The sequence below is a fragment of the Cryptomeria japonica genome, unplaced genomic scaffold (genome assembly GCF_030272615.1).
Source record: "Cryptomeria japonica unplaced genomic scaffold, Sugi_1.0 HiC_scaffold_804, whole genome shotgun sequence".
Classification (NCBI taxonomy): Eukaryota; Viridiplantae; Streptophyta; class Pinopsida; order Cupressales; family Cupressaceae; genus Cryptomeria; species Cryptomeria japonica.
Genome location: NW_026729554.1, coordinates 17,501 through 32,500, shown reverse-complemented (window position 1 = coordinate 32,500; position 15,000 = coordinate 17,501). Strand labels below are relative to the sequence as shown.

General features: G+C 59.9%; 1 non-coding gene across 1 annotated transcript; it reads right to left on the bottom strand.

The window, feature by feature from the left end:
- Positions 1 to 3,488: 3,488 nt before the first annotated feature.
- LOC131872824 (5S ribosomal RNA) lies at positions 3,489 to 3,607 on the bottom strand. The gene has a single exon (XR_009370904.1). It is a non-coding gene; the product is annotated as a 5S ribosomal RNA (ribosomal RNA).
- Positions 3,608 to 15,000: the final 11,393 nt, after the last annotated feature.

Genomic DNA, 15,000 nt, shown 5'->3' with positions numbered 1-15,000 from the left:
TGCACCTTCGCCGGGGTGGGCACCTTGGTGTGCAGACCTTGGCTGGGTTGCGCGCCCTGGTGGGCACCATGGTGCGCACCAAGGAGCGCTCCGAAGTGTGCTCCAAGGTGCGGCCTGCACGAAGTCGGAGCCCGGTTTGCCCCGGGTGTGCACCTCGGGTGGGCACCTTGGTGCGCATGCCTTGCCTGGGCTGCGCACCAGGGCGGGCTCAAGATGGCACCCGCGTTCCTTTTTTTTCACTATCTTTCAAAACGGAAATTTTAAAATCTCATTTTTTTTTGCCTTTTTCTGGAAATTAGTGAAGGCAGCGCATCAAAGGTGCGCACCTCGCTGCCCACCACGGTGCGCAACGCCGGTGGGCACCCGGGAGTGCTTCGAAGTGTGCTCCAAGGTGCTGCGTGCACGTTGTCGGAGCCCGGTTTGCCCCGGGTGCGCACCTCGCGTGCACCTTCGTCGGGGTGGGCACCTTGGCTGGGTTTGCCCCGGCTGCGCTCCGAAGCGGGGTTATTGGAGCGCCGCCTCTTTTTTTGTCGGAGCGTTTGGTGGGGTTTCTCGCATTGGCTCTTCCGAGGCCCGGTTGCCACCCTGGCGCGCACGAAGTCGGAAGTAGGGTTAATTGCCCGGGTGCGCACCTTTGCCAGGGTGGGCACCTTACCTGGGCTGCGCACCAGGGCGGGCTCAAGATGGCACGCGCGTTCCGTTTTTTTCACTATCTTTCAAAACGGAAATTTTAAAATCTCCTTTTTTTTTTGCCTTTTCTGGAAATTAGTGAAGGCAGCGCATCAAAGGTGCGCACCTCGCTGCCCACCTTGGTGTGCTCTGAGGTGCGCACCCGGGAGCGCTACGAAGTGTGCTCCAAGGTGCGGCGTGCACGTTGTCGGAGCCCGGTTTGCCCCGGGTGCGCACCTCGCCTGCACCTTGGCCGGGGTGGGCACCTTGGCTGGGTTTGCCCAGGGTGCGCTCCGAAGCGGGGTTACTGGAGCGCCCCCTCTTTTTTTGTCAGAGCGTTTGGTGGGGTTTCTCGCATTGGCTCTTCCCAGGCCCGGTTGTTGGGTGCGCTCCCACCCTGGCGCGCGCGAAGTTGGAAGTTGGGTTAATTGCCCGGGCGCGCACCTTCGCCAGGGTGGGCACCTTGGTGCGCACACCTTGGCTGGGCTGCGCACCAGGGCGGGCTCAAGATGGCACCAGCATTCCCTTTTTCTCACTATCTTTCAAAACGGAAATTTTAAAATCTCGTTTTTTTTTTGCCTTTTATGGAAATTAGTGAAGGCATCGCATCAAAGGTGCGCACCTCGCTGCCCACCTTGGTGTGCTCCGAGGTGCCCACCACGGTGCGCAACGCCGGTGCGAACCCGGGAGCGCCCCGATGTGTGCTCCAAGGTGCGGCGTGCACGAAGTCGGACCCCGGTTTGCCCCGGGTGCGCACCTCGCGTGCACCTTGGTGCGCACACCTTGGCTGGGTTGCGCGGCCTGGTGGGCACCATGGTGCGCACCAAGGAGCGCTCCGAAGTGTGCTCCAAGGTGCGGCGTGCACGAAGTCGGAGCCCGGTTTGCCCCGGGTACGCACCTCGCGTGCACCTTCGCCGGGGTGGGCACCTCGGCTGGGTTGCGCGCCCTGGTGCGCACCAAGGAGCGCTCCGAAGTGTGCTCCAAGGTGCGGCGTGCACGAAGTCGGAGCCCGGTTTGCCCCGGGTGCGCACCTTCGCCGCGGTGCGCACCATGGCGTGCACGAAGTCGGAGCCCGGTTTGCCCCGGGTGCGCACCTCGCGTGCACCTTCGGCGGGGTTGCGCGCCCTGGTGGGCACCATGGTGCGCACCAAGGAGCGCTCCGAAGTGTGCTCCAAGGTGCGGCGTGCACGAAGTCGGAGCCCGGTTTGCCCCGGGTGCGCACCTCGCGTGCACCTTCGGCGGGGTTGCGCGCCCTGGTGGGCACCATGGTGCGCACCAAGGAGCGCTCCGAAGTGTGCTCCAAGGTGCGGCGTGCACGAAGTCGGAGCCCGGTTTGCCCCGGGTGCGCACCTCGCGTGCACCTTCGCCGCGGTGGGCACCATGGCGTGCACGAAGTCGGAGCCCGGTTTGCCCCGGGTGCGCACCTCGCGTGCACCTTCGCCGGGGTGGGCACCTCGGCTGGGTTGCGCGCCCTGGTGCGCACCAAGGAGCGCTCCGAAGTGTGCTCCAAGGTGCGGCGTGCACGAAGTCGGAGCCCGGTTTGCCCCGGGTGCGCACCTCGCGTGCACCTTCGCCAGGGTGGGCACCTCGGTGCGCACACCTTCTCAATGTTTTCTTGCCTTTTCTGGAAATTGGTGAAGGCAGCGCATCAAAGGTGCGCACCTCGGTGTGCTCCGAGGTGCGAACCCGAGAGCGCTCCGAGGTGCCCACGAAGTCGAAAGTCGGGTTAATTGCATTGTTTTCCCCGGGTGCGCTCCGAGGTGCGCAACATCGGCGCGCACCAAGGAGGGCTCCGAAGTGTGCTCCAAGGTGCGCACGATGGCGTGCACCTCTGGTGCGCACGATTCGGAGCTCGGTTTGACCGGGGTGCGCACACCTTGGCTGGGTTGCGCACCTTTTGTGCGCTCCAAGGTGCGCACGAAGTCGGAGCTCGGTTTGCCCCGGGTGCGCACCTTCGCCAGGGTGCGCACCTTGATGCGCACGCCTTGGCTGGGCTGCGCACCTTGGTGGGCGCCATGGTGCGCACCTTTCGTGCGCTCCAAGGTGCGCACGAAGTCGGAGCTCGGTTTGCCCCGGGTGCGCACCTTGGTGGGCGCCATGGTGCACTCCGAGGTGCCCAAGATTGGTGCGCACCAAGGAGCGCTCCGAAGTGCGCTCCAAGGTGCGCGCGAAGTCGAAAGTTGGGTTAATTGTCCGGTTTGCCTCGGGTGCGCACCTTGCGTGCACCTTCGCCAGGGTGGGCGCCTTGGTGCGCACACCTTGGCTGGGCTGCGCACACCTTGGCACCCGCGTTTCCTTCATTTTAAATTTTTTTTTTTTACAATCTCTCAAGTGGGAAATTCTATAATCTCAACTTTTTTTGCCTTTTCAGGAAACTTTTGAATGGAGCGCATCATTGGTGCGCTCCGAAGTGTGCTCCAAAGCTCTCTCCAGCTGCGTGCACCTGCCCCGGCCGCGCACCCGGCCCCGCCCAGCTTCGCTCACCTGTCCCGGGCGTCTGGTGCGGAACCTTAGAGTAAGAAACATCACCGTGCACCTTGGCCAACGTGCGCGACTCGACCGAGCGCGCACTGGCCGAGGTGCACACCGATTTCACCTGGGTGCGCGCGCAGCACCTCGGGCGCACCGGGGTGCGCGCACAACGCCCGGGTTGCACCGTGGCCTGTGTGCTCGGGGCGCCTCGGGTGCGCGCTCGGTGTCGCCCCCGCGCGCGCGGTAGTGCGGGCAGCGCACCCCGGCCCGGCCCGGCCCCGACGAGAACGCAAACGGGCAAAAGGTTTATTCAAATAGCATTGCGACGCCCGGCGAAAAACTAAAAAAGGGTGCAACACCGGGACTTCCCGGGAGGTCACCCATCCCAGTACTACTCCGGCCCAAGCGCGCTTAACTGCGGAGTTCTGATGGGATCCGGTGCACTAACGCTGGTATGATCGCACCCGTTATGAGCTTGTCGCAGTGTGTACTTAGCAAACCGCGACCCACGTGCGAATCCACCCCGGCCACCCACCCCCGTCGAGGTGCACACCCTCCCTCGCGAAGTGCGCCCCGTTCGCCAAGTGTGAGCCCTGCCCGGGTGCGCGCACCTTGCTAGGGCGTCGGGTGTGCACCCGGCCCGGCCTACGTGCGTGCACCTGGAGGGGGCGTCGTGTGCGTGCAGTGTCCCGTCTGCAACGCGGTGCCCACACACCACCTCGGGCGCAATGACCTGCGCTCACATGTGGGCCGAGTGCACCTTGGTGCATGTTCGGGGCGCCTCGGGTGCACGCTCGATCTTGCCCCGGTGCACCAAGGCGCTCGGTTTGCCCCGGGTGCGCACTTGGTGCAAGGTGGGCACCCAAAATAGGGATCAAGCACCAAAACACAAGTTTCGGGATGCAAAATGGGACCCAAGGACCACAAATGCGTTCCAAGACCCATGATGGGTCCACGAGAACAAAAATGTGTTCCGAGACTTAATAAACAAATATTGGGTTTTAGGAGAAGAAACATGCTCTGATGCCCAAAACGAGAATCGACCCCGAAAAGGCCACAGGCCAAAAGTGGGATGCGAGACAAAAAAAAATGGGACCCGAGGACCAAAATTGGGTTCCCAGGTCGAAGACAGGGCAACCGGACAAGAAACGACCTCTAAGGCTCGAAATGAGTCCCGACGACTAAAACTTGACAAGAAGCACCCATCAGGCACCCAACTCGACACCCATGGGATGCCGACCCACCCGGGCTTCCACCTAGCACACCTTGGCACCCACCCACCCTCGCACCCAACCTCGCACCCAACTTAGCACCTTTGAACCCACATTGGCACTCACCCTGACCCTGGCACCTTGGAACCCACATTGGCACTCACCTTGACCCTGGCACCCACCTTTGCACTCACCTTGGGACCCACCCTGGCTCCCACCTCGGCACCCACCCAGACACCCACCTTGGTTCCTTGGCACCCACCTTGGATCCTTGGCACCCACCCCGACACCCACCTTGGCACGCAACTTGGCTACTTGCCACCCACCTTGGCTCCTTGACGCCCACCCCGACAACCACCCCGTGACCTACCCTGGCTAGGGTTGGTGCACACCCACCCTGGTGCCCACCTTGGCACCCACCCTATGACCCACCTTGGCACGCACCTTAGTACCCACCCCGTTACCCACCCTAGGACCCACCCCGTGACCCACCTTGGCCAGGGTGGGTGCACCCACCCTGGTGCCCACCTTGGCACCCACCCATCCTAGCACCCAGCCTGTGACCGGGCTTGGAACCCAACCTTGCACCCGCACCCGTCTTGGCCAGTGTGGGTGCGCACCCATCCTGGCACCCACGTTGTGACACACCCTTTAACCCACGCACCCTAGCACCCACGTTGGCACCCACCTTGGAACCCAACCTAGCAACTTGGCACCCACCCCGTGACCCACCTTGGCATCCACCATAGCAGTCGCCGACTTGGCACCCACCTCGGCACCCACCTTGACACTTGTGGACCCACCTTGCCACTCACCCTAGCATCGACCCATCCTAGCACCCACCCTGGCACCTTTGCACCCTAGCACTCACCCATCCTAGCACCTAACCTGTGACCCACCTTGACACTCACCCTCGCACCCACCTTGGAACCCAACCTAGCACCCACCCACCCTGACACCAACCCTAGCACCTACCCACCCTTGCACCCACCCTGTGACCCATCTTGGCACCCACCCATCCTACCACTCAACCTATCACCCACCTTCTCACCCACCTTGGCATCCACCTTAGCACCCACCCACACTGGCACCTTGGCACCCACCTCGGGCAAGGTGGGTGCACACCCACCCTGGCACCCAATTTAGAACCCACCGAGCATGTTACCCACCTTGGCACCCACATTGCAGCCCACCCTAGTACCCACCCTATGACCCACATTGGCATCCACACCCTAGCACCCAGGCACCTCGACACCCGCCTTGACACCCACCCTAGCACTGAACCTGTGACCCACCTTGGAACTCACCCTAGAACCCACCCACCCTGTGAACCACCTTGGCATCCACCTTAGCACCCACCCACCTTGGCACCCACTCTAGCACTCACCCATCCTAACACCCAACTTGTTACCCACCTTGGCACCCGCCCTCGCGTCCACCTTGAAACCCACCCTAGCACCCACCCACGCAGGAGCCCACCTTGGCACCCAACCTAACACCCACGCATCCTGGCACCCAACTTGTGACCCACCTTGGAACCCACCCTAGTACCCACCTTTGAACCCACTATATCACCAACCCACCTTGGCACCCACCCTATGACCCTCTTTGGAATCCACCCTAGCACGCACCCACCCTGGCACCCACCATGGAGCGCACCCTAGCACCCACCCACCTCGGCACGCACCTCAACACCCACCTTGGTGTGCGCACTGCGCCAACCTCTCAAAGACCCTATGTGGTGCGCTCCAAAGTGTACACCTTTGGTGCGCTCCAAGGTGCGCACCTTTGGTGCACACCGAGGTGCACACCAAAGTGTGCACCGAGGTGAGCACCAAAGTGCACTCCAGGGTGCACACCAAGGCGTGCACCTTTGGTGCGGTCAATGCAAACGAATTCGGAAGTTGGGGTCGATGTCCTAATCGCTGCTGCAGACTACACGTATGAGAATCGGACAAATAGCTTTATATAGGGGAGGTGTTGCGTTTGATGGGTCGACTCCCCTGGTTGTGTGCACTGCACCAACTTCAAAGACCCTGTCTTGTTTAAGAAGTCAAAAGTTGGGGTGGATGTCCTAATCATTGCTGCAGTCTACGCATGTATGAGAATCAGACAAATAGCTTATATAGGGGAGGTGTTGCATTCGGTGGGTTGACTCCCCTGGTTGTGCGCACTGCGCCAACCTCAAAGACCCCGCATAGCAGAAGAAGTCGGAAGTCGGATTTTGGTGAGCACCAAGGCGTGCACCTTTGGTGCGGTCAACGCAGACGAATTCAGAAGTTGGGGTGGATGTCCTAATCGTTGTTGCAGGCTACACATGTATGAGAATCAGACAAATAGCTTATATAGGGGAGGTGTTGGGTTTGATGGGTCAACTCCCTTGGTTGTGCGCATTACGCCAACCTCAAAGACCTTGTTTTCGTTAAGAAGTCAAAAGTTGGGGTCAATGTCCTAATGGCTCCTGCAGGCTACACATGTATGAGAATCGGACAAATAGCTTATATAGGGGAGGTGTTGGGTTTGATGGGTCGACTCCCCTGGTTGTGCGCATTACGTCAACCTCAAAGACCTTGTTTTCGTTAAGAAGTCAAAAGTTGGGGTCGATGTCCTAATTGCTCCTGTAGACTACACATGTATGAGAATCAGACAAATAGCTTATATAGGGGAGGTGTTGGGTTTGATGGGTTGACTCCCCTAGTTGTTCGCATTACACCAACCTCAAAGACCTTGTTTTCGTTTAGAAGCCGAAAGTTGGGGTCGATGTCCTAATTGCTCCTGCAGGCTACGCATGTATGAGAATCAGACAAATAGCTTATATAGGGGAGGTGTTGGGTTTGATGGGTCGACTCCCCTGGTTGTGCGCATTGCGCCAACCTCAAAGACCCTGCATTGCGGATGAAGTCGAAAGTCAGAGTTTGGTGTGCTACAAGGTGTGGTCGAAGGTGCTCACCTAGGTGTGCACCTTTGGAGCACAGGAAAAGTGCCCTCCAAAAGTGCGCACCTTTGGAGTGCACAAAAGTGCCCTCCAAAAGTGCGCACCTTTGGAGCGCAGAAAAGTGCCCTCCAAAAAGTGCCCTCCAAAAGTGCGCACCTTTGGAGCGCAGAAAAGTGCCCTCCAAAAGTGCGCACCTTTGGAGCGCAGAAAAGTGCCCTCCAAAAAGTGCCCTCCAAAAGTGCGCACCTTTGGAGCGCAGAAAAGTGCCCTCCAAAAGTGCGCACCTTTGGAGCGCAGAAAAGTGCCCTCCAAAAAGTGCCCTCCAAAAGTGCGCACCTTTGGAGCGCAGAAAAGTGCCCTCCAAAAAGTGCCCTCCAAAAGTGCGCACCTTTGGAGCGCAGAAAAGTGCCCTCCAAAAAGTGCCCTCCAAAAGTGCGCACCTTTGGAGCGCAGAAAAGTGCCCTCCAAAAAGTGCCCTCCAAAAGTGCGCACCTTTGGAGCGCAGAAAAGTGCCCTCCAAAAAGTGCCCTCCAAAAGTGCGCACCTTTGGAGCGCAGAAAAGTGCCCTCCAAAAGTGCGCACCTTTGGAGCGCACAAAAGTGCCCTCCAAAAGTGCGCACTTTTGGTGCGCACCAAGGCGCTGGTTCGGTCGTTGCAGGCGAGTTCGGAAGTTGGGGTCGATGTCCTGAGCGGAGGTGCAAACTACACAGGTGTCGGAATCGGACAAATAGCTTATATAGGGGAGGTGTATGCTTCGATGGGTCGACTCCCCAGGTTGAGCGCACCGCGCCAACCTCAAAGACCCTACGGTATGGATGAAGTCGGAAGTTGGGTCCGATGACCAATTCGATTAGTAGGTATGCTCATGAGGTCGGAATTTGGGTCCGATGACCTGCCATGTGCAGGAAGGCGAATGTTGACACTGTGCGTTGCAAGGTGCACACCAAGGCGCTGGTGCGGTCTTTTTAGTCGAGTTCGGAAGTTGGGGTCGATGTCCTGATCGGAGGTGCAAGCTACACAGGTGTGGGAATCGGACAAATAGCTTATATAGGGGAGGTGTATGCTTCGTTGGGTCGACTCCCCGGGTTGAGCGCACCGCGCCAACCTCAAAGACCCTACGGTATGGATGAAGTCGGAAGTTGGGTCCGATGACCGATTCGATATGTAGGCATACTCGCGAGGTCGGAATTTGGGTCCGATGACCTGCCACGTGCAGGAAGGCGAATGTTGGCACTGTGCGTTGCAAGGTGCGCACCAAGGCGCTGGTTCGGTCGTTGGAGGCGAGTTCGGAAGTTGGGGTCGATGTCTTGATCGGAGGTGCAAACTACACAGGTGTGGGAATCGGACAAATAGCTTATATAGGGGAGGTGTATGCTTCGTTGGGTCGACTCCCCGGGTTGAGCGCACCGCGCCAACCTCAAAGACCCTACGGTATGGATGAAGTCGGAAGTTGGGTCCGATGACCGATTCGATATGTAGGCATACTCGCGAGGTCGGAATTTGGGTCCGATGACCTGCCATGTGCAGGAAGGCGAATGTTGGGACTGTGCGTCGCAAGGTGCGCACCAAGGCGCTGGTGCCGTCGTTGCAGTCGAGTTCGGAAGTTGGGGTCGATGTCCTGGTCAGAGGTGCAAACTACACAGGTGTGGGAATCGGACAAATAGCTTATATAGGGGAGGTGTATGCTTCGATGGGTCGACTCCCTGGGTTGAGCGCACCGCGCCAACCTCAAAGACCCTACAGTATGGATGAAGTCGGAAGTTGGGTCCGATGACCGATTCGATACGTAGGCATATTGGCGAGGTCTGAATTTGTGTCCGATGACCTGCCATGCGCAGGAAGGCGGAATTTGGGTCCGATGACCGAGTTGATGGCGTGCCATGCGCAGAAAGGCGGAATTTGGGTCCGATGACCGAGTTGATGTTGATGGCCCGCCATGCACAGGAAGGCGGAATTTGGGTCCGATGACCGATTTGAAGGCGTGCCATACGCAAAAAGGCGGAGTTTGGGTCCGATGACCGAGTTGATATTGATGGCCCGCCATGCGCAGGAAGGCGGAATTTGGGTCCGATGACCTGACATACGCATGGAGTCCGACTCGGGGGCCGATGTTCGATTCGATGACTTGCATTGTGGGTAAAGTCGGAAGTTGTGGTCTTTGACCCGATTCGATGACCAGACTTCGGCTGCTTGAGAATCGGACAAATAACTTATATAGGGGAGGTAGTGTTCTCGAGCATCCTCCCCCCGTGCCCGTTTATGTCGATTGATGCTGGTGCTCGACTGGTTGGAGCGCTCGGATGCAAAAATCTTGCACCAGGATTTATCGATTGTGATGGACACGGCAAGTCTCCTGATTGCTATGCAGGAGCTCATCGTGAATCTCTATGCGGCCTTGGTATGGACTCGACCTGCGGAATGGTTCGGCAATGGTAGTCGCTCCAACACGTCCTTGCAATGGCCACAGAGGTGATTCGACTAGAGCTCCAGTCTAGCTTTTGGGTTGCTTGGCGGACTGGTATAGCCGCGATCGAGTTCCGGCCATGAACGTTTTAGATAGCTCTTGGGCTTTCTGGGACGGAAGTCGGAAGTTTGGGCTGTTGTCCGATTTGATGACCATTCTTCGGATGTGTGAGAATCGGACAAATAACTTATATAGGGGACTGTGTTGTCTCACGCAGCCCCCTCCGTGCCCCTCTATCTCGACCGATGTTGGTGCTTGAAAGGGTTGGGATCGCTCGGATTTATAAACGTGCACCACCATTTGTCGAGTGTGAGGGACGCGGCAGGTCTCCTAAATGCTATGCGGGCGCTCTCTGAGAATCTCTATCCGGCCTCGACACAGACTAGTCTTGCTGAATGGTTTGGCACTGGTAGTCGATCCAACACGTCGTTGTTGTGGCCGCCTAGGCGATTCGATTCGAGCCCCCGTCTAGCTTTTGGGTTGCTTGGCGGATTTTGCCCTATCCGCAAGTGAGCTCGGTCCCTAAACGTTCGAGAAACCCGATTGCTATGCGCCGACTCTCTTTCTTGCGAGCCTCCATCTAGCTTTTGGGTCTCTACGGAACGGAAGTCGGAATCTGGGACCGTTGTTTGATTCGACGAGGCAGACTACGGTTGTGCGAGAATCGGACAAATAACTTATATAGGGGAGGTGTTGACTGGAGCATTCTCCCCCGTGCCCCTCTAACTCGACCAATGCTGGCGCTCGAACGGTGGTAGCGCTCGGATTTTCATTGAGCGCCAGCATTGGTCGATTTAGAGGGGCATGCGAGATTCCCGAATGCTATGCGAGGGCTCTAACGGAAATGTCTATTGGTTTCGGTATGGATGCAATTGCGAGTGGTTCGGCAAAGGTAGTCGTTCCGATGCGTCCATGTCGTGGCCAAATCGATAATTCGATTTGAGCCCTCGTATAGCATTTGGGTCTCTCGATGTGATTCCGCATTCCAGTCCCTTTGGGCACTGCTTGAGCCGCATCCCAGGGGGTTCCCTTCCCAATAATCTGCCTCGCAACCCGATTGCTATGCGGTGAGGCTCCTCGGCCGCCTCGGAACTATCTGTGTATCAGACGCATCGCGGGATAAGGGGTTGGCAACGGTAGTCGCCCCAAGCGCGTCCGATGCTTGGACCATTCCGAGGCGGCCCTGAAGCCTCTTCCGTCTAGCCGTTGGGTCCTTCTCGCCGCATCCCTCGCCTCGCACCCCGATTGCTATGCGGTGAGGCTCCTCGGCCGCCTCGGAACTATCTGTGTATCGGACGCGTCGCGGGATAAGGGGTTGTCACTGGTAGTCGCCCCAAGCGCGTCCGATGCTTGGACCATTCCGAGGCGGCCCTGAAGCCTCTTCCGTCTAGCCGTTGGGTCCTTCTCGCCGCATCCCTCGCCTCGCACCCCGATTGCTATGCGGTGAGGCTCCTCGGCCGCCTCGGAACTATCTGTGTATCGGACGCGTCGCGGGATAAGGGGTTGTCATTGGTAGTCGCCCCAAGCGCGTCCGATGCTTGGACCATTCCGAGGCGGCCCTGAAGCCTCTTCCGTCTAGCCGTTGGGTCCTTCTCGCCGCATCCCTCGCCTCGCACCCCGATTGCTATGCGGTGAGGCTCCTCGGCCGCCTCGGAACTATCTGTGTATCGGACGCGTCGCGGGATAAGGGGTTGTCACTGGTAGTCGCCCCAAGCGCGTCCGATGCTTGGACCATTCCGAGGCGGCCCTGAAGCCTCTTCCGTCTAGCCGTTGGGTCCTTCTCGCCGCATCCCTCGCCTCGCACCCCGATTGCTATGCGGTGAGGCTCCTCGGCCGCCTCGGAACTATCTGTGTATCGGACGCGTCGCGGGATAAGGGGTTGTCACTGGTAGTCGCCCCAAGCGCGTTCGATGCTTGGACCATTCCGAGGCGGCCCTGAAGCCTCTTCCGTCTAGCCGTTGGGTCCTTCTCGCCGCATCCCTCGCCTCGCACCCCGATTGCTATGCGGTGAGGCTCCTCGGCCGCCTTGGAACTATCTGTGTATCGGACGCGTCGCGGGATAAGGGGTTGTCACTGGTAGTCGCCCCAAGCGCGTCCGATGCTTAGACCATTCCGAGGCGGACCCGAAGCCTCTTCCGTCTAGCCGTTGGGTCCTTCTCGCCGCATCCTTCGCCTCGCACCCCGATTGCTATGCGGTGAGGCTCCTCGGCCGCCTCGGAACTATCTGTGTATCGGACGCGTCGCGGGATAAGGGGTTGTCACTGGTAGTCGCCCCAAGCGCGTCCGATGCTTGGACCATTCCGAGGCGGACCCGAAGCCTCTTCCGTCTAGCCGTTGGGTCCTTCTCGCCGCATCCCTCGCCTCGCACCCCGATTGCTATGCGGTGAGGCTCCTCGGCCGCCTTGGAACTATCTGTGTATCGGACGCGTCGCGGGATAAGGGGTTGTCACTGGTAGTCGCCCCAAGCGCGTCCGATGCTTGGACCATTCCGAGGCGGACCCGAAGCCTCTTCCGTCTAGCCGTTGGGTCCTTCTCGCCGCATCCCTCGCCTCGCACCCCGATTGCTATGCGGTGAGGCTCCTCGGCCGCCTTGGAACTATCTGTGTATCGGACGCGTCGCGGGATAAGGGGTTGTCACTGGTAGTCGCCCCAAGCGCGTCCGATGCTTGGACCATTCCGAGGCGGACCCGAAGCCTCTTCCGTCTAGCCGTTGGGTCCTTCTCGCCGCATCCCTCGCCTCGCACCCCGATTGCTATGCGGTGAGGCTCCTCGGCCGCCTTGGAACTATCTGTGTATCGGACGCGTCGCGGGATAAGGGGTTGTCACTGGTAGTCGCCCCAAGCGCGTCCGATGCTTGGACCATTCCGAGGCGGCCCCGAAGCCTCTTCCGTGTAGCCGTTGGGTCCTTCTCGCCGCATCCCTCGCCTCGCACCCCGATTGCTATGCGGTGAGGCTCCTCGGCCGCCTTGGAACTATCTGTGTATCGGACGCGTCGCGGGATAAGGGGTTGTCACTGGTAGTCGCCCCAAGCGCGTCCGATGCTTGGACCATTCCGAGGCGGCCCCGAAGCCTCTTCCGTGTAGCCGTTGGGTCCTTCTCGCCGCATCCCTCGCCTCGCACCCCGATTGCTATGCGGTGAGGCTCCTCGGCCGCCTTGGAACTATCTGTGTATCGGACGCGTCGCGGGATAAGGGGTTGTCACTGGTAGTCGCCCCAAGCGCGTCCGATGCTTGGACCATTCCGAGGCGGACCTGAAGCCTCTTCCCTCTAGCCGTTGGGGCTTTCTCGCCGCATCCCTCGCCTCGCACCCTGATTGCTATGCTGTGAGGCTCCTCGGCCGCCTTGGAACTATCTGTGTATCGGACGCATCGCGGGATAAGGGGTTGGCAGTGGTAGTCGCCCCAAGCGCATCCGATGCTTGGACCATTCCGAGGCGGCCCTGCAGCCTCTTCCGTCTAGCCGTTGGGGCCATCTCGCCGCATCCCCCACCTCGCACCACGATTGCTATGCGGTGAGGCTCCTTGGCCGCCTCGGAACTATCTGTGTATCGGACGCATCGCGGGATAAGGGGTTGTCACTGGTAGTCGCCCCAAGCGCGTCCGATGCTTGGACTATTCCGAGGCGGCCCTGCAGCCTCTTCCGTCTAGCCGTTGGGGCCATCTCGCTGCATCCCCCACCTCCTCGGCCGCCTCGGAACTATCTGTGTATCGAACGCATCGCGGGATAAGGGGTTGGCAGTGGTAGTCGCCCCAAGCGCGTCCGATGCTTGGACTATTCCGAGGCAGCCCTGCAGCCTCTTCCGTCTAGCCTTTGGGGCCATCTCGCCGCATCCCTCGCCTCGCACCCCGATTGCTATGCGGTGAGGCTCCTCGGCCGCCTGGGAACTATCTTCGTATCGGACGCATCGCGGGATAAGGGGTTGTCACTGGTAGTCGCCCCAAGCGCGTCCGATGCTTGGACTATTCCGAGGCGGCCCTGTGGCCTCTTCCGTCTAGCCGTTGGGGCCATCTCGCCGCATCCCCCACCTCGCACCCCGATTGCTATGCGGTGAGGCTCTTCGGCCGCCTTGGAACTATCTTCGTATCGGACGCATTGCGGGATAAGGGGTTGTCACTGGTAGTGGCCCCAAGCGCGTCCGATGCTTGGACTATTCCGAGGCGGCCCTGCAGCCTCTTCCGTCTAGCCGTTGGGGCCATCTCGCCGCATCCCCCACCTCGCACCCCGATTGCTATGCGGTGAGGCTCCTCGGCCGCCTTGGAACTATCTTCGTATCGGACGCATCGCGGGATAAGGGGTTGTCACTGGTAGTCGCCCCAAGCGCGTCCGATGCTTGGACTATTCCGACGCGGCCCTGTGGCCTCTTCCGTCTAGCCGTTGGGGCCATCTCGCCGCATCCCCCACCTCGCACCCCGATTGCTATGCGGTGAGGCTCCTCGGCCGCCTTGGAACCATCTTCGTATCGGACGCATCGCGGGATAGGGGGCTGTCACTGGTAGTCGCCCCAAGCGTGTCCGATGCTTGGACCATTCCTAGGCGGCCCTGAAGCCTCTTTCGTCTAGCCGTTGGGGCCTTCCCGCCCCATCCCTCGCCTCGCACCCCCGATTGCTATGCGGTGAGGCTCCTCGGCCGCCTTGGAACCATCTGTGTATCGGACGCATCGCGGGATAAGGGGTTGGCACTGGCAGTCGCCCCAAGCGCGTCCGATGCTTGGACCATTCCGAGGTGGCCCTGAAGCCTCTTCCGTCTAGCCGTTGGGGCCTTCCCGCCCCATCCCTCGCCTCGCACCCCGATTGATATGCGGTGAGGCTCCTCGGCCGCCTTGGAACTATCTGTGTATCGGACGCATCGCGGGATAAGGGGTTGGCACTGGTAGTCGTCCCAATCGCATCCGATGCTTGGACCATTCCGAGGCGGCCCTGCAGCCTCTTCCGTTTAGCCGTCGGGGCCTTCCCGCCGCATCCCTCGCCTCGCATCCCGATTCCTATGCGGTGAGTCTTCTCGGCCGCCGCGGAACTATACCTGTTATTGCTACTGCATCCTTCGGCTGGTAACCTCCTCTGCCGCCTTGGAACGTTCTCTTTGTCGGACGCGTCGCGGGATAAGGGGTTGGCACTGGTAGTCGCCCCAAGCGCGCCCGATGCATAGACCGCTCCGAGTCGACCTTGCTTTCAGCCTCTCACATGCATAGACCTCTCTGAGTCGACCCTGCAGCCTCTCACGTTTAGCCTTTGGAATCTCGCCTCACAACA